The sequence below is a fragment of the Rhinolophus sinicus genome, linkage group LG03 (genome assembly GCF_036562045.2).
Source record: "Rhinolophus sinicus isolate RSC01 linkage group LG03, ASM3656204v1, whole genome shotgun sequence".
In the NCBI taxonomy this organism is placed as follows: domain Eukaryota; kingdom Metazoa; phylum Chordata; class Mammalia; order Chiroptera; family Rhinolophidae; genus Rhinolophus; species Rhinolophus sinicus.
The window spans coordinates 12309831-12323727 of record NC_133753.1 but is presented as its reverse complement, the minus strand read 5'-3'; the positions used below and the strand labels follow the sequence as shown (position 1 = coordinate 12323727).

Genomic DNA, 13897 nt, shown 5'->3' with positions numbered 1-13897 from the left:
AAGTTATATAAGAAAAGCAGGAACGATGGTGTTTCGTCATCCTGCAAATTCTTTCTGTGATATGTCAATAAATATAGATGCATTGCCCAACGGAAGTGAGGACTAAACCACTAAGAGAACAGAATGTTAGGGAATAAATAAGAACGCGAACAATGACTGATGTCCTGCATTACATTTTCCTTGTCTCAGTGAATCTGCGCACTGATGCTAGGATGGGTCCATTTTACAGACAGACACTGAGCTTAAAGAGATTATCAGCAGTTACACAAGACCTCACTGCTGGTAAGTATCAGACCCGGAACTCAAATCAGGATCATTAAATTCCAAAACCAGGGCTCTGTACTCTGTAGCACGTTGCCTCCCTACATAAATAGAATATTCTGGAGAAAATTGGTTGTATGGCAATTCCCACATGGCTAACTCTAGCTCCAGAAGTTCTCTCTGGCTTCATTCATGGCCTTGTAAGCTCTGTTAAATCCTCACAAACACCCAATCAACTTTCCTGACTCCTTTAAAGAGTGGTGAAGATGTGAGCCTCTGGCTGGTCGGCTGAAGGCTGACGGTGTGGGTGGCCTCAGCTGGGGTGGCCCTGTGCATCCCTAGAACTTCTGAGCCAGTAGCATTGCCCCCCAACCCCACCCCCAACAGGGAGCAGAGAAATGGCACCCACTCCACATCGGTAGGATAAAGCATGTCAGAGGGACAAAATCACGGCATAAGCAACACATTCAACCATTACCAGTAAAAGTAATGTTTCTTTAAAAAGTGTGTTTGAAAGCATAACTGATGAGTAGTGGTCACAATTCCTCTTTGGGGGGCACTCTAAAACAATGCATTGCATGCCTTATGCAAATTATATTTCATTGAAACAACAAATGGTATCAACCATGACATAGGGCTTTTGAAAGCAAAGACTGGCCCAAGTAGCAGAGCCACTAATCACTGTAATAGTTTTAAAGCAGGCTTTTAAAATATTGAATTCTAAAATCAACTTTCTGAATATTTCATGCCAAAGTCTCTGAAGTCTATAATGGTTCTGGATAGAGCTATGATAATTTTTTATTCTTTTGAAGTAGAGAAACATCCCCCTTTTTCTGCCCCAGGGCAAAACCATGTTGCAGTGTGTTAGAATAAAATGATTGCAGACTGCGAAGGCCATTGCTCTTGTTACTTCTTTTGGTAAAATACATATGACAATTTCATGCTCTACAAGACCAAAAGCAGAATGTCAGATCTCTTCTAAGGGATTAGACATAACCAGTATCACATGTTACTGCCTACAGAATAGAACTCATCCCTTTTATTAAATTAGATAATTGAAGATTCTTAATGTTGCCTAAATATTTCTTCCCCAAGCAACAGGATTAGATACATGGCCTTTTTTGTTTCCTCTCTGAACTGGTATGGTTGAACTCTACATCTCAGAGGATGAGCTAAGTGGATAACCTAGAAGAGTAATGTTTACAGTAAACTGCTTCTGATAACATTACTTTTGGTGTGTTTATTCACTTGTTGAAATGCTGCATGCTTGTAGGAAAGGGAGTCCCTTTGCCTGATTTTCTCAGTAACTAACCTTTACTGAAATTGCATTAACTTCTTATTTTTCTTGCTGTCTTTGCCAAAGTTTCCCATCATTAAATGGGCCGAGTCTAACTGAGAGGTGTTAAAAATGGAAAGGTTTATTCATAAGGTGCAGGGGGGCATTTTATTCACATAATGAATGGAGGAACATCGTGTTTATATTTTGAATGACACACAGTAAAATACTTTTTGTTTTCTGACTTTCCTTCCTCATCATACACATATATACGAGCAGATCTGATCGCCGCAAGAAGTGTGAAGAGGAAATTCACATTTCAGAGCTATAATTTCAAAAGCAAAAATATTCTGTTTTTCATTGCAGATGGAATTATTCTGGAGAAGGAAGGTTTCACAGCACCCACATTCAAATCATTGTGTGATCAAAGAGCAGATGTGGCTGGTGGGTTGAATCAGTGGTGTGCTACGATGAAGAAAACATCACTAGGTAAAAAAGTTTCATTGTTTCCATTTACAGCATTTAACCCTAAGAGGAGTTTTACTCTAGTGAAGAAACTAGAGTGTGTTTTGGTGTCACGAACATATGTTCAGCACTAAAACAGTCTGCCACCCCTCAACATCACTATAAATAAACTCTAGGAAGGTAAGAACTTTCTCTTGTTCACTGCTGTCCTTACTTAGCCCACAGCAGGCGACAAATGTTTGCAGAGTGAATGAAATCTGTGGAATATATGAATCTGGGGATACAGTTGACAACATTATGGAATATCTACTGCCTCCCAGGGGCTATTAGGGGATTAAAGAGGGAAAGAGTATATCACCACTGCTCTTCTGAAGTCTAATTACTAGCCGGATAGCAATAACACACACTAAAGAAGGCACCTAGGGTCCATCACTCAGGGACCTGTAAGTAATAGTCAATTATGGTCTCCACGCCCAACTGTGTTTTGTAAAGAGAGACCAGGTACAAGAGAGACCAAGTGAGAGATGAACTCTGGAAAATGAGGCTGTAGAGTAAAGCAATGGATGGAAGGAACCCCTTGAGTGGCAGGTTGAGCAGTTTAGAGATAAAGAGCAGGAAACGGGACACCAAAGTTGAACACTGGACTAACTTGCCCTATGGTTGAAGCCTGAGCAATTCAATCCAGTTAAGTAGCTGCTCTTTTAACAGACACATGAATGTAGCTACACAGCTGACCCTTGAACAATACAGGGATTAGGGGTGCTGGCACCCCCACGCAATTGAGAATCCACGAATAACTTGACTCCCCAAAAACATAACTACTAATAGCCTAGTGTTGAGTAGAAGCCTTACCGATAACATAAACAGTTGATTAATTAACACATATATCCTATGTCATAATGTATTATATACAGTATACTCACAATAATGTAAGTGAAAAAAAGAAAATGTTATTAAGAAAATCATAAGGAAGAGAAAATACACTTACAGTACTGTATATTTATTGAAAAAATTCCACATCTAAGTGGACCCGTGCAATTGAAACTGTGTTGTTCAAGGGTCGACTGTAGACATATACACAGGCTTCAATTTCAGAAATGACTTTTCAAAGGAATTAAACAAGCTTGTACAGATGTACAAGAGAAACAAGAATTGTTATTAATAGTAACTGCTTTTAGAAATGTAGGTCCAGTTAAGGACTTTGGTTTGCTTGTTTCTGAGATGCCAAAGGAAGACCTGGAATTGATTTTGGGAGTGGGGACTCAAAAAGAGCGGAAATGCCCTGTATAACTCAGTAGGAACAATTTAGACCATTTGGGCAGAAGGGGATGACCAGCAAGATAAGAGCGGGTGCAGGAGGAGGGAGCTACTGGGAGGGGGGAGGCTGGTCCTATATGAGGGAAGCTGGCCCAGAAAAATGTCCCCAGTGGAGCAGTGACCAGAAGTCCTTTAGTTACCTGCTGCGTTTGCTGTGTGCTTCCAAGTGGTTTGTATCACTTGGTATAACTTCCTCCCTACCTTCATCGAGGGGGCAACAAGCACACACTCTAAGGAGGGATGGTGTGTCTGGGGTGTCTGTGTTACGCTAGGGGCTGAATACTGAGTGAGGCAATGAGTTCAGTCAGGGCGGGTGCAGAAGGTAAAGCAGAGCAAGTGGGGAACAGTAAGACAATCCACCAACTGAATGAATTCAGAGAAATGAGAACTCAGAGCCATAAGCCTGCCAGAAATTCACAAAAGTCTTGGGAAGTGCTTTCAAGTTCCACAGGGTACGGAATGCGGGTTCCAGGCAATACTATGTGGACTTTGAGGTGTAGGAAGACCCCAGTTGACCCTGGCACTCATTGAGAATTTAAAGCAGGACGACCGTGTTTCCCTAAAAATAAGACCTAGCCGGACCATCAGCTCTAATGCATCTTTTGGAGCAAAAATTAATATCAGACCGGGTCTTATAGTAAAATAAGACTGGATCTTACATTAATTTTTGCTCCAAAAGACGCATTAGAGCCGATTGTTTGGCTAGATCTTACGTTCAGGGAAACAGGGTAGACTCAGTTCATTCAGCTGAGTTCTGACAGTTTTCATATCTGTTAAAATATGTTTTCTGACTCATCACATAAGCGATTATAATTACGTTCATCAGCATGAGCTTTAGCATTTGCATCTTTTATACCCTGATTTGTTAGGCAAGATTGTGTTCCCCCCTTTTTGTGATGCTGTGGGGACTTCGGCAGCCCAGACTGGATGTGCTCCTGTGACACAGAAGCTAAGTGGTCTACACCCAAAGGAACCAGGGTTTCACACGGTGAATCTTTTATTAAGCTAGGCCATCATGTTGCTCTAATGCAGCCTGGAGAAACATAAGTTGTTTTTTTAATTTAAAAAAATATGTAAACAGTAAATGTTTCTCGCAAGTAGTAAATGCTTTTTTGTATGAAAATATTTACATCATAACAATTTCTTGTAATGTTTTGAAAGTAGTCACTTCTTGGAAAAGAGTTTTTATTGCAAAATTATTTGAGAGCACTCCATGGCCAGCTCTCTAAAACTAGACTTCAGACTGGAATACTTGCTTTTGCCAAAGGAAGAGAAGGAAAAGGAGGAGAATGGGAAGGAGGAGAGGGAGGGGAAGAAGAGGGGGAGAGGAGAAGGGGGAGGGGGGAAGAAAAGGGAGGGGAAGAAGAGGGATAGTTTAATTTCATTACATTGAAACAATGAAACATTCTCTATTAAAATGATTTAAAGACTATAAAAGTGATATTTTTAAGTGAATACAAACTAGTGCATACACTGGTGGTGCTAAAACAATGTATACAAGTGGACACTTTGGTCAGCGTTGCTCAAGCAATAGAGCTCTGTAATCAGAAGTGTCTGGACGCTGATGGGAACCACTTTGAGCACCTCTTGTATAATAATTGCAGAAGTCACACGTGACTTGTAGTCATCTTGTTATCGGTATATACTGAGTATTACAATTTTAATACATTTCCCTTTCTTAAAATGTGTGTACATTTTTTTTTGGCACCTTCTGTATTATAATTGCAATCTTATACATACCTATATTTACTTGGGCAGCAGTTGAAGGTAATATGCTAAACAGAAACTTGTCGTATGAGTGACTTTGTCTTAAATTATTCTTTATATTATTATACCTTTTACAACTGAAGGAATATTTGCTTTCTTTTTAATCTAAAATTTTCTAAACAAATGACCTTATTTCTCAGCATTATTGGCATTTTGGGCAGGAGAACTGTTTATTGTTGGGGGCTGTCCTGTGCACTGTAGAATGTTTAGCAGCGCCCAAGGGTTTCTACCCACTAGATGTCAGTTGTATACCCCCCCTCCTCAGCTGTGACAGCCAGATATTGCCAAGTGTCCCCTGGGGGACAAAATCGTCCCTGGTTGAAAACCACTGGGCTAGAGGAACCAAAGTTGTAGGCAATTCTTTGGAACATTCTAGCTACATTTGCACTTACTAAAATAATTGCTTTAAAGACTTTTTTTTTAACAAGTGATTTCAGGGGCAGCCGAGGCATACATGTGTCTTGGATGGATTATGCAGATAATTGCCTCAGCACTCTGCCTTGCCATCACTAAGGTTTTGAATTGAGCCCAGAAAAGACCCCACTCGAGAGGCCAGCTCCTGGTGGTGATAACAGAGCCAGTGACAGGCATATCTGTGTTCCCAGCAAATCCACTGACAGACAGCAATTATTCTGAGTCACTGTGATAGTCACACAGGGTTTTGAAAGTTGACACCGTACTGATTTACCCGAAACATGAACGAGAAATTTAATGTGGAGGGAAAGATTGAAATGAGAAAAGTTTTCTTAGTGGAATTTTTGGGGTGGAGAAAAGGGAGAGAGACTCTCTTTCTCTTTGATTCTTTATGGAATAATTTAAACTAAAGTCAAAACTGCCATTACATTAGGGACAAAGCTGTCAGACTGACTGAACGCTGAAAGTAAAAATTACCCTCCAAGCAAGGCGCCCCTGCTGGGGTTGAGAAGCCCCGCCAATTGAAGACGCGATGATGACAGCTTCTCCCGCAAGCAGCCTTCTCTTCTGAGGAACCCGCTGCTTCTTCCCACTGGCATGCTTGCCTCTTTGTTGATGAAAGTCCGCAGGGCTCTACCCAATTCAGCTGGTAATGTGTTTATTAATTTTACCTTTTTAAAGACATGTGTTAAGAAAAGCCATTCAGACACACAGGAAAGATTAAAGAGAGATGTAGATGATTTCCGGTCTTTTCTAGGCTCCCACGCGAGTTAGGCTGTTCAGTGTGCGTGGGATTCCCTTCGTGCGCCACCTCTCACGCTTCCCAGCATCTTCCACTCCAGCCACTGCTGGCAGCGCCTCCCCTCGGCGGCGCCCTGCACCAAGTCCCGGGGCGGTTTGCCGGGACCGTGCTAACAGCTGGACGTGGCCCTCACACAGATGCAACCGTTGACCAATGAGGGAGCAGGAGTCAGCGGAGAACTGCTTTCTCCTTCAGTCCCACAGGTACACACCTCCGAGGTCATCTCTTGGCTCGTGGTTCCGGTGAGACTGAGCTCCAGTTGCTCAGGGAAATACCAACTGGGTAAGAGACCCTCGCCGTGGCTTCCCCTCCTGCTGTTGTGCTGTTGCTCACTGGGGTTATTTTCCAAACAACCAACATGCAAGCCCTGATCTAAAGCTCTGCTTTCAAGGAAGAACCCAGGCTGACACACAGTGGAAAGTTTCTTTTGTGAGATGACGCCCTCATGGAACATTTTAAATTGCCATCAGCAATAGCATGGCATGTCAGATTCTCTTTCAAGTGAAAGGGATCTCACTAGTTGAAATGATCTGTTCTCTGATCTAGAGTGTTCTTCTGTTTGGAAAATGATTTTAAGAGCAACTTAAATATTTCCTTTAAGAAGAGCTCTGATGTTTGAAGCTCTAGGCAATTGAAATGTCAGAGTTAACCGAAAAGAGAAAGCAGCAGTCTTCTCTGTCTACTATACATGTCTTATTTCATAATATTGAGTCTTCAACAATAAATAGTATTACTAGACTTGCAGTATCCCTTGAGCACGAGGACATTATGTTCCTGAATATAAGAGAGTTCTTTGGCTTTTTGGACGCAGAGGTAGAGCTATGGACTGGCGGTGAGCAGGTAGTGGACTTGGCTGTTTAGGATAAACTGTGAAGGATAAAAGGACGACCAGACCAGTCCAGGAACAGGGAAAGACACAAGCCAGGCAAGACTTTGGCCTCATTAGGACGAGGCTCAGCCTATTAGATGACAGATGCAGTGGACGTTGTTGGTTACTTCCCAGCACCCATCCCACCCCACGGGCCGTGCAGGAGCTGTGTGGTTTGGGTGGGCGGATCTCCTCAAGTTTAGGAAGTGGGATCTGACTGGCATCAAGCCAATCCTTATAATCCCACCCTCCTGACCACAGTGATGGTTCAAGGACCGATTGGCTTAAGCCAGTTAGGACATGGCATTCCTCCCCTGGCACAACTGATTGGTGGAGGGCTGGACCAACCATCATGAAGCCTCAGAATTCTGTTTGGGAGTTGAGAAAGGAGAAGCTCTTTCTTTGGACAGCTGGTATGCGCAGGTGAGGCTTGGTATTACAGCAACCCTTTTCCTGCCATAGGGAGCAATCGCAACAGCAGTTCTATACTCCAATGGTGCATTGATTAAAAAATGTATGCACATGCTTTTAAATGTCAATTACCAGCCTGAGAACAGAGCCATATGCGGTGAGGGGGGGAGTCAGAAGAACAGCGGAGTGAGGGGAGCCTACTCAAACCATGCTTGACGCATGCTCTATGTCAAAACTCTCGGTCGCCTGGCCCAATAAATCCCCTGGGTTGTTTATAGCAGTCTTAAATGGATTTCCTGCTACTTGCTAATAAAAGTATCCTGATATAACAGGTATCCTCTCTGAAATCTTTTCTAAGCCTTGCAGCATCAGGCATTTGGTAGACATACAGCAGACACTCAATAAATACTGTATTTTTGAAACAATTATTCCATTTTGAAAGGGATTCTAAAATAAGTCCGACTTCTTTTTAGGTGCTATCCCAAGATTCTGGATTATTCTCCATAGTTCTGCATTCTAAAGAAGTAACTTCCTTGCTGTAGCCAAGAAAAATCTCTGGTCACAGTGCCTTAACCGTGATTATGTCCTAAAAAGAGGCGACTGATGGGACCAATATGGTTTTGTCTCTATAAAGAGTGACAGGATAGATTCTCTAGTCCAAAAAAAAAAAAAAAAAAAAAAAAAATGGATGTGAAATGCAGTCACAGCTGGCAAAAGTGATCAACCATAAATAATGACTCACTTTTTCCTATTTACTAGGTTTTAAAAATGAAGAGTCTTAGTTAAAGTTAGAAATATTTTAAAAGGAGGAAAGAATGCCTGACTGTTGACTACTTGTGGGCACATGGATAAATCCAATCACCAGACAGCCCAAAGTCTCATTTTCAGCAAATTTTCATATTTCTTCTCTAATAGTGACATGACCTTTTTCTCAGTTTGAATCTCTGGATGAGAAATTGTGATGTAAGATGATAGCACAGATCAGACAGCTTTAAGGATAAAGAATAAAAGCCAAGTGAACACCTTTGAACTCATCATAAAAATCTGCTGCTTGTACTTTTGGGTGACTAGTCATTACACTTGTTCCCGATGCCGTATCTGTGTAATGGGTCTCCTCGAATGATGGCAGGCAGTGCAGGCTAGGCCACCAGAAACAGCCCAGCCCTGAGCTTTCCTCTCCGCCAGACTGTAGTCAAGCTGTGTGACCCAGGGCAAGTCTCTTAGCTGTTATGAATCTCAAGCTCCTCACTTGTTAGGTTGAATGATTGGGCTATGATTCGATACAGCTCGACATTTTGATGCATCTAAGCTGGATCTTAACATACAACTAGTGTCTCTGTAAACAGAAAAATTTTAAAAAGCAACCCAACTCCCATTGGCCATTTTCAGACTTTAAAAAGTAGTTGAGTCTTTAAGCCTGTGGACGGTGGTAAAGAACCATCAGCGTATATAAATGTAAATGGGGGGAAAAAAACGATCCTTCTTTCAACAGTGTGAAAAATGGAGATAAAGCCATTTCTAGTTCAAATATATAATCACTGCAGCTGAGATATCTAGTATCATCTTGAACTTGATTATGAGATAAAAGAAATGGGACAGAGATGGCAATCATTTAATCTCTTAAGAACAGCTATTCTGAAGAGCTTTTCACTGTATGCTCAATAGATTTCTGGCAGGTTATGATCTGGCTAGAAAGAAAGCATAATGATGAGGAAAATTATGTTTTCAATAACACACACTTTTACAGTACAAGTCCTTCCACAAAGGAGGCAATAAAATGAACTCTGACCACTTTAACAGATGGTGTAATGGCTCAGTGCACAGATGTGGCCTCTCTGAAAGCAACAAGTTCATATCCTTGACTGGAGGTTTAGGAATGAGCTGAACTTTCAAGTGTAATGTAGGAAAGATTACATACTTCCAGACAAGAAAGCTGAGTATTAGTGGGTTCAGAGGCTGGCAGAGATGGACTAAAAGAATGAGGCTTAATGAGCTTCATTTTGCTAATGCAACAAATAGAGTTGAAGTTGAAATATGAACTACAAACATCAAGCCATTTATAAATGCCCTGCTAATAACATTGTTAGTCATTGTTTGATGGGATGCTTGCTATTTTCAAAAGCATATTTCCTTGGAGCGAGACAACACCAATTGTCAAATAATGCTTATTTTCTCTAATAATATTTAATATTTTCAAGTGGAATATACTACTTTTAGTAATATATGATAGGGGGTTGTAGAGTTTTTGTTGATTTGGTTTTACCTTTTTAAAGGAAATTTGATAAATTGAATCAAGAGTTTATCTGAAAAAAATAAATACACCAGAAGATTCAGAATATTTTTCAAAAAATAGTAATATCAGAACAAAACAGGATATAAAGCCTCACTAATTAAAGCAGTGTGATTGTGACCCAGGACTCAATGAATGAGAACATATGTATACAGGAATTTGGCAAAGGTCAAAAGAGGCATTTCAAATTGGTGGGGATGAAACAGGCTGGGGGCACGGGAACTGGGCTAGCTGGCTGTCCATTTTGGGACGGGTGTTAGAGTTTGAGTCCTTAGCAGAGCCTGCTGTGTGTGTGACAAAATGTACTTCCTTCCCTTCCCCAGGACAGAGCTAAAGCCCATTTTCCTGCCTCCCCTGCAATCAGGCATGACTCGGAGTTCTAGGGCTGTGCCATGGCCAAATCCTGAGAGACACTCTCACACCGCGTTAGTAGGACTCACCAGTAAGCCACGGGATTAACTCGACACCACTTGGTTAGAAGAACATTATTTTAAAATTCTATCAGGTCACTTTTTTTGTTTTGTTTTGTTTTTTCATTAAATGAGGATGCAGGAATTTACAAAAATTAAGTGTTGTTTTGGGTTTTTTTTTTTTCTGTTTACACTTTCACTTTAAATAATCCATTTGGGAAAATAAGATTTTTATATCCCAGCCCATTTCTCACTGATGTGCATCATTGAACCAATAGAAAATCTGGCCTTAGTTCAGCATAATTATAATAAATTATTTATGTTTTCGTTTACAACATGCTCCCAGCATTTAAAACGTCTGGGTCTGTGGACAATGATAAATAACATAAAAAGAAAATGAACGTTTCATAATGAAACAATTCCCTCAGATTATCAGAAGCACTCTATTAATAAAAGGCCACCAATAATCACAAAGTCATACCAAATGGAATGACTATGAGGGCTTTTAATATGAGGATTTAAGTTGAAAGAGATGACGGTTCAGAGGGCACATGACAAGTGTTTAGAAAACTATGAAATGAACAAAGAGTGAACACGGTAAATTAATCAAACCCTAGGCTAAGACCAAGAGACTCCAAGTACAAGTTCAAAGGGGACATTCTGGGACTGAAACCTGGAAGTGCTTCTTTGTACAACAGCTAGAAAACATGATTTGTTTTCTATCCCTGAAATAATAATTCTTACGGTTAGCATGGGGATAGGGGAAGAAAAGGGGACATACCCCCTTAATGAGGTCTCACAAATTGCATATGACACCCCCGTGCCCCAACCCTGACAGGCCTCGCCCCTCCTGCCCAGCCCGGAGAATTATTCTCAAGGTGGGTGCCCACTGTGCCAGAAGCTGGCATTTGCTTTAGTGGGTGGGTTGGGGGAGGGGAGAAGAATCTTCAGAGATTTCAGGTTGAGAACAGAAACTGGCCATAAGGGGTTTCCATACTACGTAAATCACTGAAGGACATTAGAGGGGTTGGGGGGGCTCTTCCTAGCCTTGGGGAGAAACTGTGCTCTCTCAGCAATGGCCACACTTACACCAATTTCAGGGAGTCAAATTACTGGCCCCATCCCATGTGACATTTTCTGCTGATTTTCTAGTCTCCCGTGCCTCCGGGCAGGGCCACAGCATTGATTACAAAGCATCTCTGCCACTAAGAAAGATCTGGATCATCATTAAAGACATTAAGTGTTGATCTGTGCTGGCTAAGCGAGTTAAAAGGTTCGTGCCCTTCTAGTAACAACTCAAAGAGGCTATTTCAGGATATTTATTAAACAAATTAAGCATTTACATTATGCCCAAGCACAGAGGCACAGCCATTGAGTACCTAAGTGTGAGAAGATGAAACCAAGAGAATGTGTGTTGGGTTAACTGCCTTTTCAGTTTCCTAGAAGTGGGAGCTGAGGACACAGCGACTGGGAATGAGTCTGAGTCGGGCAGGCATCAGTGGCACCCTACTGATCACCCACACACATTTTTTTTAATACAGTTGAGCTAAGGTAACCAGGAAAAGTGCGTCCTGACCCCTGATGGTTTCCTTCTAGAGTGTAAAGCAGTGGTCAAGGATTGGAGAGACAATTTAGGAAGTCTCCTTCAAAGCCTACAAAATAAAGAAAATGGGTATAGTATTCCTACAATTTCCCCCACAATTTAAAATTTTACTTCAATAATAATGGAACCGATCCAAAAAGTATTTTCTTTAGCCTATGGTGCACACCATGGTAAAGGAACCCATATTTTCTCAAATACGACAGTCCATGAATATTGAGCCATCTGTGTTATGACGATTATTCCTCCTCACTTGGCTGTAAACTTGCAGTGGGCAGAAACCACATACCCCTGGTTCACTGTGCCTTTCTTAGCACTTGACACAGAGCTTGTCACACACTGGCATTCAGGAAACATGTGCTGAATATGTGCGCATGTGAACAGGAAAAGTTTGGGGGTGGGAGAAACATCGCTCAGCATCCCATGATCTTAAACCAATTGCTATGATCATTTGGGCACTTCTTCTGATTAACACCTGAACATTCTGTATCTTGTATTCTAAGCATAATACAAACGTGCCCCACTGTTGTAGTCTTCATCATTTCCATTCTTTCACGGCGCTATATAAGTTTATCAAGTGAATTTGTTTGTTGGACTTTTAAAATACCCCAGTCTTTCTGCTTTTATAAACGTGTCAGTGAACTGTATAGAGCATCGATTATGAACACAAAATGGACTCTAATAATTCTGATAGCTGTGTCAGTCACAAAGAGACAGCCATGCCAGAGCATCCCGGGAAAGGCGTACTCAGGGAACGCCCTAACCAGACAACTCCAGACGCAGGGTGGAGCGTGACCATCTGCACGGCTTTATCTAACTGCTGATGGGTGCACGGCACTGTCTTGAGCATAAAGTCCGACCTCTGACGGCTCATCGCTCAGGCTGCAACTGATGAGCTGACAGCCGCACCTGCACTCATCCCAGACAGAGGCTTGAAGCCCTGCCTCCTGACCATCTGACCAGCCCGGCCTGACGCCCGAAGCTACGAACGGCTGGCTGTAGGGACTCTTGCTGAACACCGGATTCTCTCATCCTTCTTTCTCGTAAGACTCTGTTCGCCTTGCCTCACCCTATTGCTTGCAAACATGTATGTCCCTCTTGTGCAAAACTGCTCTACATCGACTATTGGAGGCCATCCTTTGGATGGAACCTTGGTTAATGCCCGTGATAAACCGAGTCAGTAGGACGAGATCCATGGCTTTATTCTAATAAAGTCTGACATTGTGGGAAGGCATGTACGTATGTGCGACTGCTACTTTGATAGCCACGCGTCCCGCTCACGACAGAACACATTCATTAATAATGCGTTTTCACTCTTAGAAATAGATCCTTGAGTTCATTTACTCATTCCTCAGACACACTAAGAGGCCACGATGGGCGAGCTGCATTAGGTTCTGAACATGGAGGGTTGAGCAGAAAAGGACAGAGTTCCCTGTAGTTTTTAGTCCAGCCGGGGAGAAAATGAAATAACTCTACAAGCAAAGTAAGACGACCAGTGTGCTCAGTGCCCTGGAGGAGGGACAGAGGTACTGTGAGAGGGCGGGATAAAGGGACTGGCCATGGACGTCAGGGAAGCATTCCCCTGAGAGTAGAATGGCGCTGAGAACTGAAGGATGAGCAGGGAGTTAACTGGGAGGGGTAGGTCGGGGAAGAGCTTTCCGGGCAGAGGGAACAGCATGTGCAAGGGGCTCGTGGCAGGAGAGAGCCAGGGACATTCAAGGAACGGAAAGAAGGCCAGAAGGCAGAGTGAGGATGAGGGTAGAGGGCGAACGGGAATGATCTGTTCGGGACCTCATAAGCCACTGAAGGATTCTGGCTGTAATCCAAAGAGCGACAGGGTTTTGGATATTTACGCTGTGCATGTCCTTGAGACAAAGAATACGGACATTTGGAAGTATTCATCTATTTAGCTACTCTCTGAACAAGTTATGCGGTATTCACATAAATTACTTTACCTTTCATGACCTCAAGCTGATCATATATAAAAAGAAAATATGTTTAAGGTTAGTTCTAGTT

At 42.1% G+C, this 13897-nt stretch overlaps 1 protein-coding gene across 1 annotated transcript in view; it reads right to left on the bottom strand.

The window, feature by feature from the left end:
- Positions 1–13897, bottom strand: part of EFCAB11 (EF-hand calcium binding domain 11) — a 123740-nt gene that overhangs the window by 2696 nt on the left and 107147 nt on the right. The gene's annotated exons all lie outside the window — the stretch shown is intronic.